Source organism: Psittacula echo (assembly GCF_963264785.1).
Source record: "Psittacula echo genome assembly, chromosome: 2".
Taxonomy (NCBI): Eukaryota; Metazoa; Chordata; class Aves; order Psittaciformes; family Psittacidae; genus Psittacula; species Psittacula echo.
In genome coordinates this window covers 26,916,870-26,929,335 of record NC_137737.1, presented here as the reverse complement: position 1 = coordinate 26,929,335, position 12,466 = coordinate 26,916,870, and positions in this window count along the sequence as shown.

The following is a 12,466-nucleotide window of genomic DNA, read 5'->3' as shown; positions in this document are numbered from 1 at the left end:
CCAGGTTGCTCAAAGCCCCATCCAACCTGGCCTTGAGCACTGCCAGGGATGGAGCATTCACAACTTCCTTTGGCAACCTGTTCCAGTGCATTACCACCTTCACAGTAAAGAATTTATTCTTTATATGTAACCTAAATCTCCCCTGTTTAAGTTTGAGCCTATTGCCCCTTGTCCTGTCACTACAGTCACTGATGAAGACAGCAAGCAGTTAATTTATGGCAGGTTTGCAAACAGATAGGGACCCACCTTTCACACTTTCTCTGCGGGAGGTGGTGGGATGTTGACGATTTGCAAGCGTTGCTCCATAAGGATCCGATGCTGTGAACGCTCACCAATTCCTTCAAATCCGGCCGCGCCGCCTGCGTTCTCCTCCCCCGCCCTCCTGCGGGGGCTCTACAACCCACCCCGGGGCTGCCGCAGAGGAGAGCGGGCGCAGCTAGCCCCGCTCAGCCGGCGGAGGGAGCAGCCCCGTCTCCCGAGCTCCGCACCCGCCCCCGGCGACAGCAGCGGCAGGCAGAGAACGGGAGCTGCCATCCCCACGGAGCGGGGATGCTGTGAGCTGCAAGGACAGGGAGGCGAGGGGTAATGGCGCCGGGGTGGGGAGGGAAGGGTAAATCGCGGCGGAGAGGCAGCGGAGCGGTGCTCTCATTCCGGATCCGGGAGACTGTCCCAGGCGCTCCCGCAGCACCCGCTCCCTGGGAGGCCACGCTGGCCGCCGCAGCGGGTGCCTCCTGCCGGCCTCGGGGGACCGCAGCGGGATCGTGGTGAGCTCTTCCCAGCGTATTTAGAAGGGTTTTAGTGTGTTCCCCAGAGAAGTGAGTAGTGGGAAAGCAGCGGGTTTGCGCTTATTTTACATATATTATACATATATATATGTATAAATTTTCGATTCTGAGGGTTGTGTTATTTTGAGTCTGGAGAGCATAGCAGAGGGGAGAGTGAGAATGCCATCTCTCAATGAGGTGTAGTAGTTTCAGCCCTGATAAAAGAGGTTTTCGTTCCTTTTATTTATTTATTTTTTTATTTTATTTTTTTATTTTTATTTTTAGGAGGAGATGGACAAAACCTCAAGCTGATTCTTGGTTTGACCAGGTGGCTTGAAAATTAGCTGTTCATGTAACACTTCTTTGTTTCGCCTTGAGGCTGTGTGCTAGTATTTCCTCTCAAATGAGCTGAATACATCTTAAGAATAGTTTAACTTTGCGGTACAAACCAAGGGGTAGAAATACTGATGCTTTACAGTGATGGTCTTCCTCCTGTCCTCACCTTCCTTCTCTTCCCTTGAATATATGTGGCTTTGAAGATCTTCTGTACAATTTACTTTGAGAAAAGTCATTGGTTTCTTCCTCCACTGTACCGGCTCTCTGGTGTCTGTGCTGAGAACTAGAAGTACAAGAGCTGTGTAAAGCTTGATCCTGATTAAAATGCTTTGTGACAAATGGGTTGTTTTCATTAATGTAGCATGCAACTGGAAAATCTGTGAAAACTTTAGCTGGGCATAGAATAGCTCTCTTTCTTCCTCCTCTCCTGCTGCTGCTGGAGTTGTGCTGGTGTTATGGGTAGTACTCTCCCTATTTCTCACCTCTAGTTGTGATCTACACCAGGAGCATGCTGATCTTTTCCAAGAGGGTTATTCCTCTGCTGAGGAGCTGCCTCAGTCCCTCTTAGCCCGTTACCTGATACGTTAAGTGGGCTACAACCTAACTAGAAGGGTCTCTTAGTGCTACATGTGCTTGTTCACATGACGGAGTGAATCGATTACTTGTCAGCGTGGTCCCAAGCTGCACACAGTTCAGCTTGTTCTCTGTTATGGCTTTTAACTTTTTCAGGTTAGAAGTATTTTGCTTCAGTGTCAGATTTGGTATTTCTCAGCCAGCAGTGAAATTCATAGTAACTTGCACAGCTACCAAGTCATGAAATGCAAAGCCCTGGCAAACAAAATTTTGAAGAGTTAGTTTATTTTTGGACATGAATACATAATTTGTGGTGAGATTATGCTGTTTGAAATATTCTTTTGGTTTCCACTAACTGAAAAAGAAGTCGTGTATAGAGTGGGACGAACGTAGATCTGCAAGCAGCCTCATCTCACGTCCTAAAATGCAGCGTTGCTGGTATCTGGAGATGTGACCCTGATTCTGTGTCTTTTAGCCTCAAAGCAAGCTCTCTGGAAGATGAGATATACAGCCTTTTGGCAAAGTATAAATGACTAAATGCAATTACACATATTGAAATATTGCACCAATGAAATGTTGTGGTGTGGTATCCAAGAATGGTTTCCAAAAGATTATTTGCATGGTCATATTTCCAAGCTCAAGGGCTTGGAAAAGATCAATGAACATCCATAAGGAAGCTGGAAAAGCAGGTTTAGAAGGAAGACCAGGGCATATATGCATATTCATGTTGTGTAAGTGTTCTGAAAAACATTCTTTGGATTTGCAATTTACCTATTTACATATCATGCTTTCTTGATTCAGTCCCAGCAAAACATGCTGAGATTTTGAATTTTATGATGCATCGGTTGAAGAGCTCTGATGGGTAGCTGAGCCTCTCCTTTCTTGTTCATTCTGTCTTAGCTGTAGTGCAACAGTGACATTGTCACACTGATAGCCTGCATCTTACTTGCCTCAGGTGTCACCTGAGGTGATGCAGAAAGCTGTCTCTGCTAGAAGACCACAGAACACCTTGGAATGGAGAACAAGAGAAAGAACCCTGTTTTCCCTTTGGGAAACTTTCTTAAACACTGCTCCAACGTACAGTCACTTTCACAGAAGAGGTATTTATAGCCAGATATTTGTAATAAAGCAGCAAAAACAAGGCTGAGATTTTAACTAGCGCCAGAGACAGCTGATGCAACGTGACTATTATGAGAGAAAAACAGTGCCTCTTTGAAAAAACAGTGCTGTCTATGTAATCAACAGAGATAGCCTGTTGCTGGAGGCTTAGTTCTATGTAGCACCTCACTCTTTTTCTTGCTTTTTGTATAATGGATGTGACTGCTGTCATCTGAATTGTTTACAGCATGAAATATGTATTTTTTTCTGATGGTCAGGTCTCTAGAGCCATCCCCAGTGCAGTGATAAGACGTGTCCAGTATATGTCATTATGAAAGACGAGAGATGAGTTGCTTTCCTTATGGGCAGCTATGAGTAACCCCCTCTCCTTCAGGAGCAGTGGCATGGTGAAGCTACCATGCCAGCAGTTAGACACACAGGGAATCACTACCTCAAATCAGCTCTCTGCTGACTGCATGATGTAAAAACAGTTTATTAAAGTCACATGGTTAAAGGCTTTTACAGCTCATAAAGTAGGAAAGCTCATAAGAAGGTAATAAGAAGCATATTTAGTTTTCCACCAGTTTTCCCAAATTGTGTTGCTTCTGAAATGTAAATCATCAGATTCATATACAAGGTTTCAAAACTTAGAAGAGTTATTAGGATTAAGCTATAAAAACCAAATACTTGCATGAGATTTTCTTAAAGAATAAGGCATAAGTATTTAAATTCATATATGTGCTATTTCTTTTAGTGTACATATCTTGTAGTTTCATAGAAACCGCTTGCTTTACTAATGACACTGTAGAAGCCATTCAGAATTAGGCCTGGATGTTTGGGGCATTTTTTTGTTGTTCTTGTCTTGTAAAAGTTCTGGGAATAATATGCATTATTTAATTTTGAAGTGCAGCTGAGTCTAAGTGAATATCTTAAAGAAAAAATGCAGATCAGATTCCTACCTTTGCAATAAAAATTCCATTAGAATTGCATTTGAAGCTCTGATTTAAGCCAATCTGGTTTTAGTACAAAAAGGCAATGTCATGGATATAAAGGTGTTTTACTATTCTTTCCAGGTCCTGAGTCATGTCTGTGGTCCTGACCCTGATTACCTGGGATTCTTTCCCGAAATTTTGAGGTGTTGGCTCATCAAAATAACATGATTTTAAATGGAAATACTCTAGGTCTGAGGAAATTTTTATAATTGCAGATCCAGGATCAAATTTTGGATGGATGAAAAGACCAATATAGTAGTTCATGTCCATAGTCAGGATTCTGGAACCTGAAATTTAAGGCCAGGACAGCCAAACAGGTTTCACAGAACAGTTCTAGTTGTTGCTTCTGCAATTCTGTGAAAAATTGGTATTTCAGGAGGGGAATAAATGTGTACCACTTATGCCAGAGTACTACAGGTACTGTGGATAAATACTGATTGCAGAGACAGAAAGAATAGTTTTCATCTTCCTGTCTTTTTTAGCACTTTGTTAGCAGCAGATTTCAGGCTGGTCATTATCTCAGTGGTTTGACCTTGAGAGACAGGGCTTATGAATAGGGGCAGGGATAGAACTGCAACTCTCCTGCTGAGACAGAAAGCTCTGCCTGATTGAAGCCCATGACAAAACTTCTGTCAACTTCAAAGGGGAAGGATTTCAAGCACAGCAACCTGAATGCATCTGAAATCTACTGCTGGGCAGTTCAGAAAGGTTAAGGGTTTTTTCAAAGATTATTAAGGAAGAGAAGAAGAGTAAATCATGACTAGCATAAAGAGGAAGTTGACAGCTAAGTCCACAGTTCATTGCTAGGTTTATATATTAAGGAAGCTGATTTTTGTGACTTGACTTGGTTATTTCTGCTTAAAATGAGAGTGCGATTGTTTCTCCTTTGATTTGATGTTATGGAAACACATATTTAAGATTTGATTGTCACAAAAGCATCTGTAGCGCTACTGTGGCTGTTTACTTAACTAGAGTAGCCAAACTCTCCCAGCAGTAGCACATGCTGAAGTTTTAACTTAAATATCTCATAACTTCCAGTTTCCATGTGTTACTTGTTTGTGTTATGAAAAAAACCACCAATCTTCAGCCGAAAGTGCTTAGAAACTTATTTTAATAGTAATATATTTTAAAACCTTTTCCAAAGGAGAGACTAAATAGGAATGAAAGTTTATAGATTTTTGACATGAATTTAGTGCTCACTCAGCATATGCACAATATTTCATTTATAGCCTTGATATTTAAGTCTAGTCTCTGAACTCAAGCGACATCTCATACTCTGACTTCAGTGCTCAATAACAGAAAAATAACCCCCTAAAATGCCCATTTTGTTTCTCTTCTCCATACTGGAGCAAACCCTATTGGATTTATGAAGATTGGGAAGTTCAAGGGGTCTGTTATGTTAAGGGAGCATAACTTCCTTCATAAAGCCACAAATGAGCTCGTTAAATTAATGTCTGCCTTATGGGTCTCTAGGGAGCATACAAGCCGCGAAAGGCATCCCCTCTTCAAGAGCAAGATGGGAACTGGCCAGAGCCACAGATCTTGGGAAAGGCTTTTAAGGAGGGGAGAACAGGATGCCACAGGCTTTGCTGCAGGCTTGCATGGAATGGGAGCTTCAAAGTGCTGAAAAAACACAATTGGTTACTCTATCAGGGCCTAATAAATTAGGTCTCAAGAGAGGGATGATGCTTAAAACAGATGAACAGAAGCACTGTGTTCCTCATCTTAGCTTCCTTAGCTCGTATTTTTGCCTACCTGCTTACATACCACAGTTGAGTAAAAATTGCAAAGCAATAGGTATGATAAGGCTGATCTGCTATTCATGTCTTCACTGTCAAAACAAGCAAAACTGGACTCTTAAAATGAACCTCGAGTTCGTAACTACTTGTGCAAGAGCAGACTTGCATCACTATTTTCCTTGTTGCTTCCCTGCTGTTATTTTTCAACTTCTTATTGGTAAATCACTCTGTCAGCAAGAGGAGTTAATGGGAGATGTATGTAGCAGCACATGGATGTAGCTAGGCTCTGAAATTGATTTCATAAAAAGGGTCCATCTGCCTGAATTCTGTAACTCAAAGATTACTTATCAGTTTTGATGTTTGGTGATAAAATACTTTGAGCCTTATGAAGTGACTGAAGTCCATATGGTGATGAAGACATTCCTTCGTGAAGCTCACTTGGGATGGTGGTGTGAAGTTTTAACTAATCTATGGCTTGGACCTAATTCAGTAAAGTAATTTGATTTGACCATGTGCTTAATTTTGTCATGATAAAGAGTAGCATACTTCAAATTCCTACATGCTTTCCTGAACAGAACTCTGTAGTGACATGGTTTAAAAAACAAAGTGGAGAAAAGTTAGAAAATGTTTAGGTACTGAAAGAAGATGAAATAAATGTGTGACCTGAAGCAAAATTCATAGTCAACCTTATGTATTTGCATCACAGAAAAAATATCTTTCCAAAGGATATCGTAGGTGCCTATTTCTAGGAAATAATTTAAAACATGAGCTTATAACCTGCAAGGAAACTGGCTATAAGTGGTATATATTAGTGGCTATTCAACCATGGAAAGGGGGATATGTACTACTAATGGGATATATTTCTCCTGTTAGGAAAATACTGAGTATAGGGGATACAGAACTATGCCTGCTTCCCTCTTCCCTACTCCCCATCTGGCTCTGTTTTCTAAGGGAAGAAGGAGAAAAATCATAAAAGTGGTGTAAATGTCTGTGTTTCGGAAGCTGCTCAGCATTCATTTTCAGCTGACTGAGCAGTAGTACTGCCCCAAAACATGATTTCCATCTACAGTACAATTTGAGATTCAAGTACGTATTTCTGTTGACAGAAAAGGAAAATAAAGTTGAGTTTTGATTCACATAGTCATGAGTTTGAGAAATGGTTTGGATTAGTTTCTCAGATTCAAAGAAGCAGTTTGCAGTATGTCGCCAATAGCCAAGTTACTGTTACTACTGATTTGTAATGTTACTTTCCCCCCTCTGCCTCCAGGTGTTAGTGCCTATTCTAAGCTATAAGAAAAACCGTACCTCCTGGCCAGGTTATGTTTCCCAAGATATGAAGCATCATGTGGAAATCATGAAAAGTAAACCACAGATTGTGAAAGGACTAATGTCAAGAAGAACTCATGTTCCCATTTGCACATCTGCGATAAAGCCTGACCTGTATTGCATATATGCTGAAAATAAATAAGGAAAGACTATTGTGTGACCTATACAACACTGGAGGGAGGAAAAAAGGGGGCAAAAAGACTGTACTCCTTTTGGTGATTTTTAGTCTCCGATATAAACTGGTAGTGAATTGCATTAATGAGAAAGTAATTAAATGCTTAGTGTTCCAAATATTTTTATTACCCATATTTTTTCTTAATCATTAAAAGTTGTGTCAAAGTATTTTCTGTGCAATTATTTGATTTTAAACACTTTACTTGCTTTGTCATATGACAACAAGAATTTCCAGGAATTTATATTTTGGGCTTATAAATTTCAAAGGCAAGACTTCAGCTTGCCATTGAGTCACCAGAATTTGGAATCATGTGAAGCTCTGCTTCCTGAGTACAAAATAGGATTATTCTGTTGAATTACCTTTTAATTGTGTTTCCAGTAGATTGCACTTCTCTGTTGTCTTGAGCATTTAATGTCAACTGAACTCTTATCATAAAAGGCATCTTACTGTTTTTGATGAGATTAGTACTAATCTTAAAGGGTGGCATCAAAAAGGAGTGTGGCATTAATCACTGGGATGTGAGTCTGTTACCTGTAGAGCAGCAATAAAAAGAGCTATGTCCCAGGGAACTCACAGTTCAAGTAAGCCAAAGGCTTGATTTCAGTTTAGGGCAGAGTGTGAACAGAACTGGTAGATAATAAATTGTTAGGTAAGTGAAGATTTGTCATCCCATCAGTAACAAATGATTTGAAGGCTCTGTTCAGGATCAGCTCCTTGCTCTATGTTATGGCAGTGAAACAGGTGTGCCAGACAGAATAGTGGAAGTAAGCATGAAGCTAAAACGGAGATGAATTAGCTTAAACGAAAGGACTGACCCTAGAGGGCAGGGTGGCCCAAGACTCTTGGTTGTTATTCAAGGATCACCTGCTCCAAGCTCAGGAATGTCGCATCCCAACTAGAAGGAAGTGCAGCAGGAGGGCCAGGAGACCTCCTTGGATGGATAAGGAGCTGCTCGGGAAAATTCAAAGGAAAAAAGAGGCTTATAGAAGGTGGAAGCAGGGACAGGCGGCCTGGGAAGAATACAGGGATGCTGTTCGGGAAGCTAGGGACCAGGTGAGGAAGGCTAAGGCCCAGTTAGAATTGAACTTGGCTAGGGATGTTAAGGATAATAGGAAGGGATTCTATAGGTATGTAGTGAGTAAAAGACAGACTAGGGACAACGTAGGCCCCTTCGGAAGATATTGGGAGAACTGGCTACCCAGGATTTAGAGAAGGCTGAGGTTCTTAATGACTTCTTTGCCTCAGTCTTCATTGGCAAAGTCTCTGACCACACCACCCAAGTCTTGGAAGGCAGACACAGGGACTGTGAGAATGAGGATCCTAGGCCCACTGTAGGAGAGGACCTGGTTAGAGACCATCTTAGAAACCTAAATGTACACAAGTCCATGGGACCTGACGAAATCCATCTGCGGGTCCTGAAGGAGCTGGCAAATGAAGTTGCTAAGCCACTGGCCATCATATTTGAAAAGTCATGGCAGTCAGGTGAAGTTCCCAATGACTGGAAACAGAAATATAACCCCTATTTTCAAGAAGGGGAAAATGGATGACCCAGGGAATTACAGACTGGTCAGTCTCACCTCTGTGCCTGGCAAACTCCTGGAGCAGATTCTCCTGGAAGGCATGCTAAGGCACATGAAAAACAAGGAGGTGGTTGGTGACAGCCAGCATGGCTTCACTAAGGGGAAATCCTGCCTGACCAATTTGGTGGCCTTCTATGATGGGGCTACGAAACTGATGGACAGGGGCAGACCAGTTGACATCATCTACCTGGACTTGTGCAAAGCGTTCGACACTGTCCCACACAACATCCTTGTCTCTAAATTGAAGAGACATCAATTTGATGGGTGGACCACTCGGTGGATAAAGAATTGGCTGGATGGCCGCACGCAAAGAGTTGTGGTCAATGGCTCGATGTCCAGCTGGAGACCGGTAACGAGTGGTGTCCCTCGGGGATCGGTGTTGGGACCGGTCTTGTTCAACATCTTTGTTGGTGACATGGACAGTGGGATTGAGTGCGCCCTCAGCAAGTTTGCCGATGACACCAAGCTGTGTTTCGGTTGATATGCCGGAGGGAAGGGATGCCATCCAGAGGGACCTCGACACACTTGTGAGGTGGGCTGATGCCAACCTTATGAAGTTTAACCATGCCAAGTGCAAGGTCCTACACCTGGGTTGGAGCAATCCCAGGCAAAGCTATAGGTTGGGCAGAGAAGAGATTCAGAGCAGTCCTGCAGAGAAGGACTTGGGGGTGTTGGTCGATGAGAAACTTAACATGAGCCGGCAGTGTGAGCTCGCAGCCCAGAAAGCCAACTGCATCCTGGGCTGCATCAAGAGGAGCATGACCAGCAGGTCAAAGGAGGTGATCCTGCCCCTCTACTCTGCTCTCGTGAGACCTCACTTGGAGTATTATGTGCAGTTCTGGTGTCCTCAACATAAAAATGACATGGAACTGTTGGAACAAGTCCAGAGGAGGGCCACGAGGATGATCAGGGGACTGGAGCACCTCCCGTATGAAGACAGGCTGAGAAAGTTGGGGCTGTTCAGCCTGGAGAAGAGAAGGCTGCGTGGAAACCTCATAGCAGCCTTCCAGTATCTGAAGGGGGCCTATAAGGATGCTGGGGATGGACTCTTCATCAGGGACTGTAGTGAAAGGACAAGGGGTAACGGGTTCAAACTTAAACCGGGGAAGTTTAGATTGGATATAAGGAAGAAATTCTTTACTGAGAGGGTGGTGAGGCACTGGAATGGGTTGCCCAGGGAGGTTGTGAATGCTCCATCCCTGGTGGTGTTCAAGGCCAGGTTGGACGAAGCCTTGGGTGGCATGGTTTAGTGGGAGGTGTCCCTGCCCATGGCAGGTGGGTTGGAACTAGATGATCTTAAGGTCCTTTCCATCCCTAACTCTTCTATGATTCTATGATTCTATGATAAGATAGAGTGTGAAAGGGAGAATGTAAACTTTAATGTTCCATTAATATTTTATTTAAATGCCTTGCTGTGTATTGTTATTTATTCTTTTTTTGTAAGCACTGGCAAAATGTATTAAAAATATAGTGCATAAAATCTATTATTTATGTTAACTATCAGCATTCATTCAAACACCAAATTACCACTTAACTTACTTATTAAAAAATTAAACAGTAAAATGTGTTTTTTTCACCTCTGAATTATTGCAAAGGAACCATTCAGAGAGTCTGCTTTCAATAGTTCATAAGAGGGTGTTTGGCCATGTATTGGTTAATAAATACGTCTGGAAGTGTGACCTGCGTCTTCATAAACAGCCTTTTTATCTCTGTCTTCAGGGTTTTTTCTTATGATTTTCCACTGGTCAGAACTAAATTCCAAATTTCAGTGATGTTCATCCTTAAATGTAAGGGAGGAGGGGAGACAAAAGAAAACCTCTGTACTGTCACAATACACTTATTGATTTGAAATTCAGGGTTTTTTTTTCATATTTTGCAGACAAGATCCTAATTCCAGGGCAGTGCTACTTGCCATCGAAACAACAATTATTAGGTGGCCGTATCTGATTCATCACACTGTGAACGGGGATTCTGCTGAACCTTTCTGCACAGCCTTCATACAGACCCAGAAACTGAGCTGAACTTCTGGAAAGGAAGAAGAGACAGCCTTTTATATGTAAATAAGCAAGTAAGTGATTTCAGTCTTTATTGTAAACATCAAAGAGAACTTTCTTTTGGTTTGCTTTCCTCATGCACTCTGAAATGAGATATCAAACTGATTTTTTTTCTTGTTGTTCTATTTTTGCAAATAGCTTATAGTGGTTTCCCAGAGTAATCAGGCTTTGGCATAAGTTACCAAAGATAAGCAGAGGTAAACATTAGAGGATACTGAAAGTGATGAAGGGCAATGTAGCTGTAAAGAATTCTGTTGTTCTTGTCCATCTTTTCTAAATTTCTGCCCATGAAGTTTCTCAAACTTTGGAGAAAATGAGGTTGAGAACAAAATCTATATTCAGGAAACAATTACCACATTTGGCTATGAAACTGATGTTATTGTTTATTATAATAATCATAGCTTATTGCAAGTGAAATGGTTCTTTTTAATATGAAACGTTATGCAAGGTTATTTACTTTTGAAATATGAAATCTTGTTGGTAGCTGTGCTTTTAATTCTCTGCTGCTTCTGTGTTTGTTATTAGCAATGTTGCAATGTCAGGAGATTGAATGTTATGAACAGTCCAGTTCATTCATCACTGGGAAGCTTCTGGGGCCTTTCCATGGATTTCAGCTGGCATAAATCAGCCTTTATCTGTGAGAAGACCTAAAATACATTTATTCATTAATTCTATGAGTGCAATTGTAAGTTGCTTGAGTTCTTCTTTCTACCCTTTATATTCTTTTGACAGGAAGCCATGATCTTTAATTGCTTTCTTTCTCCTTTGTTAAATTATAGTTTCAGACTCTTGTTAACAAAAAAAAAAAAAAATTATTAAGATCTTAAACTCCAAAGAAAGCAGCTATTATCTTGCTTTTCAGGACATTTTCAAGGTAGTAGAAGATGGTAAGTGTAGAGTGAATGAGATGTATATTTTGTCTGTGTGTAGGGGGGTGTGTGTGTGTGTGTTACAGTATAATTTGTAATTTGTCTTGACGTATCAGTGTAGGTCATGGTGGTGAGATATACCAGGGCTGCAGGGGCACACAGCTCAGCAAGCTCCTTTGTGTGCTGAGCTGTCTCATTTTTTGTTGTTTGTTTTCTTTTTGTTTTGGTTTTGTTTTTTTGTTTAAACTTCATGTGGATACTTTCCTGTCATACAACCAGGTGAGAGATACAGCAGTAGCAAAGTCAATTAATACGTGCATTTTTTCAGCACAATTTTTGATACTTTAGCTGCAGTAAATCTGTAGATAGATAAATTCCACTGCTAAAAGAAATTAAATGTCAGTAATAAAGACATATTTAGCCAATATACTATAATATTTAGCTAATATACTACTTTGTATATGAAATTAAACTTTAATGGTATATAATAAAATGACAGCTTTTATAATGTTATTCACTTTAGGAGATACCAGCTTTCTGAACATCTTACAGGCAGAAGTGTTGTCTTGCCTATTTTACTCATGGTTAAAGAACACCATTAAAGTTTTGAAATAAAACCTTAAAGTACTCACATGTTTACATTTTTAGTTTTTAGTCACAGCATTAAAATTTTGATTTCTTGATGGAGGTGGTAATTGTATATTAATGAACTGAAATATATTTAAACAGCTTTTCTGTTGATGTATGTCTAAAAGAAAGGATTGAAACTTCTATAGTTCATTAGGTGCCTTTGGTTAGCAGTCTACAGTGACAGAGTGCAAAAACTTTCAGGTCTTTTCTGAGTTTTTGAGGCCAGAGATGTGTGGAGTACCTACCAGGCAATGGAAAGACATTCTTCTCTAGGACCTTGCCACCTGCAAGGGCTGTCATTGCTCTAAAACTTTCATTTTATTTTTAATT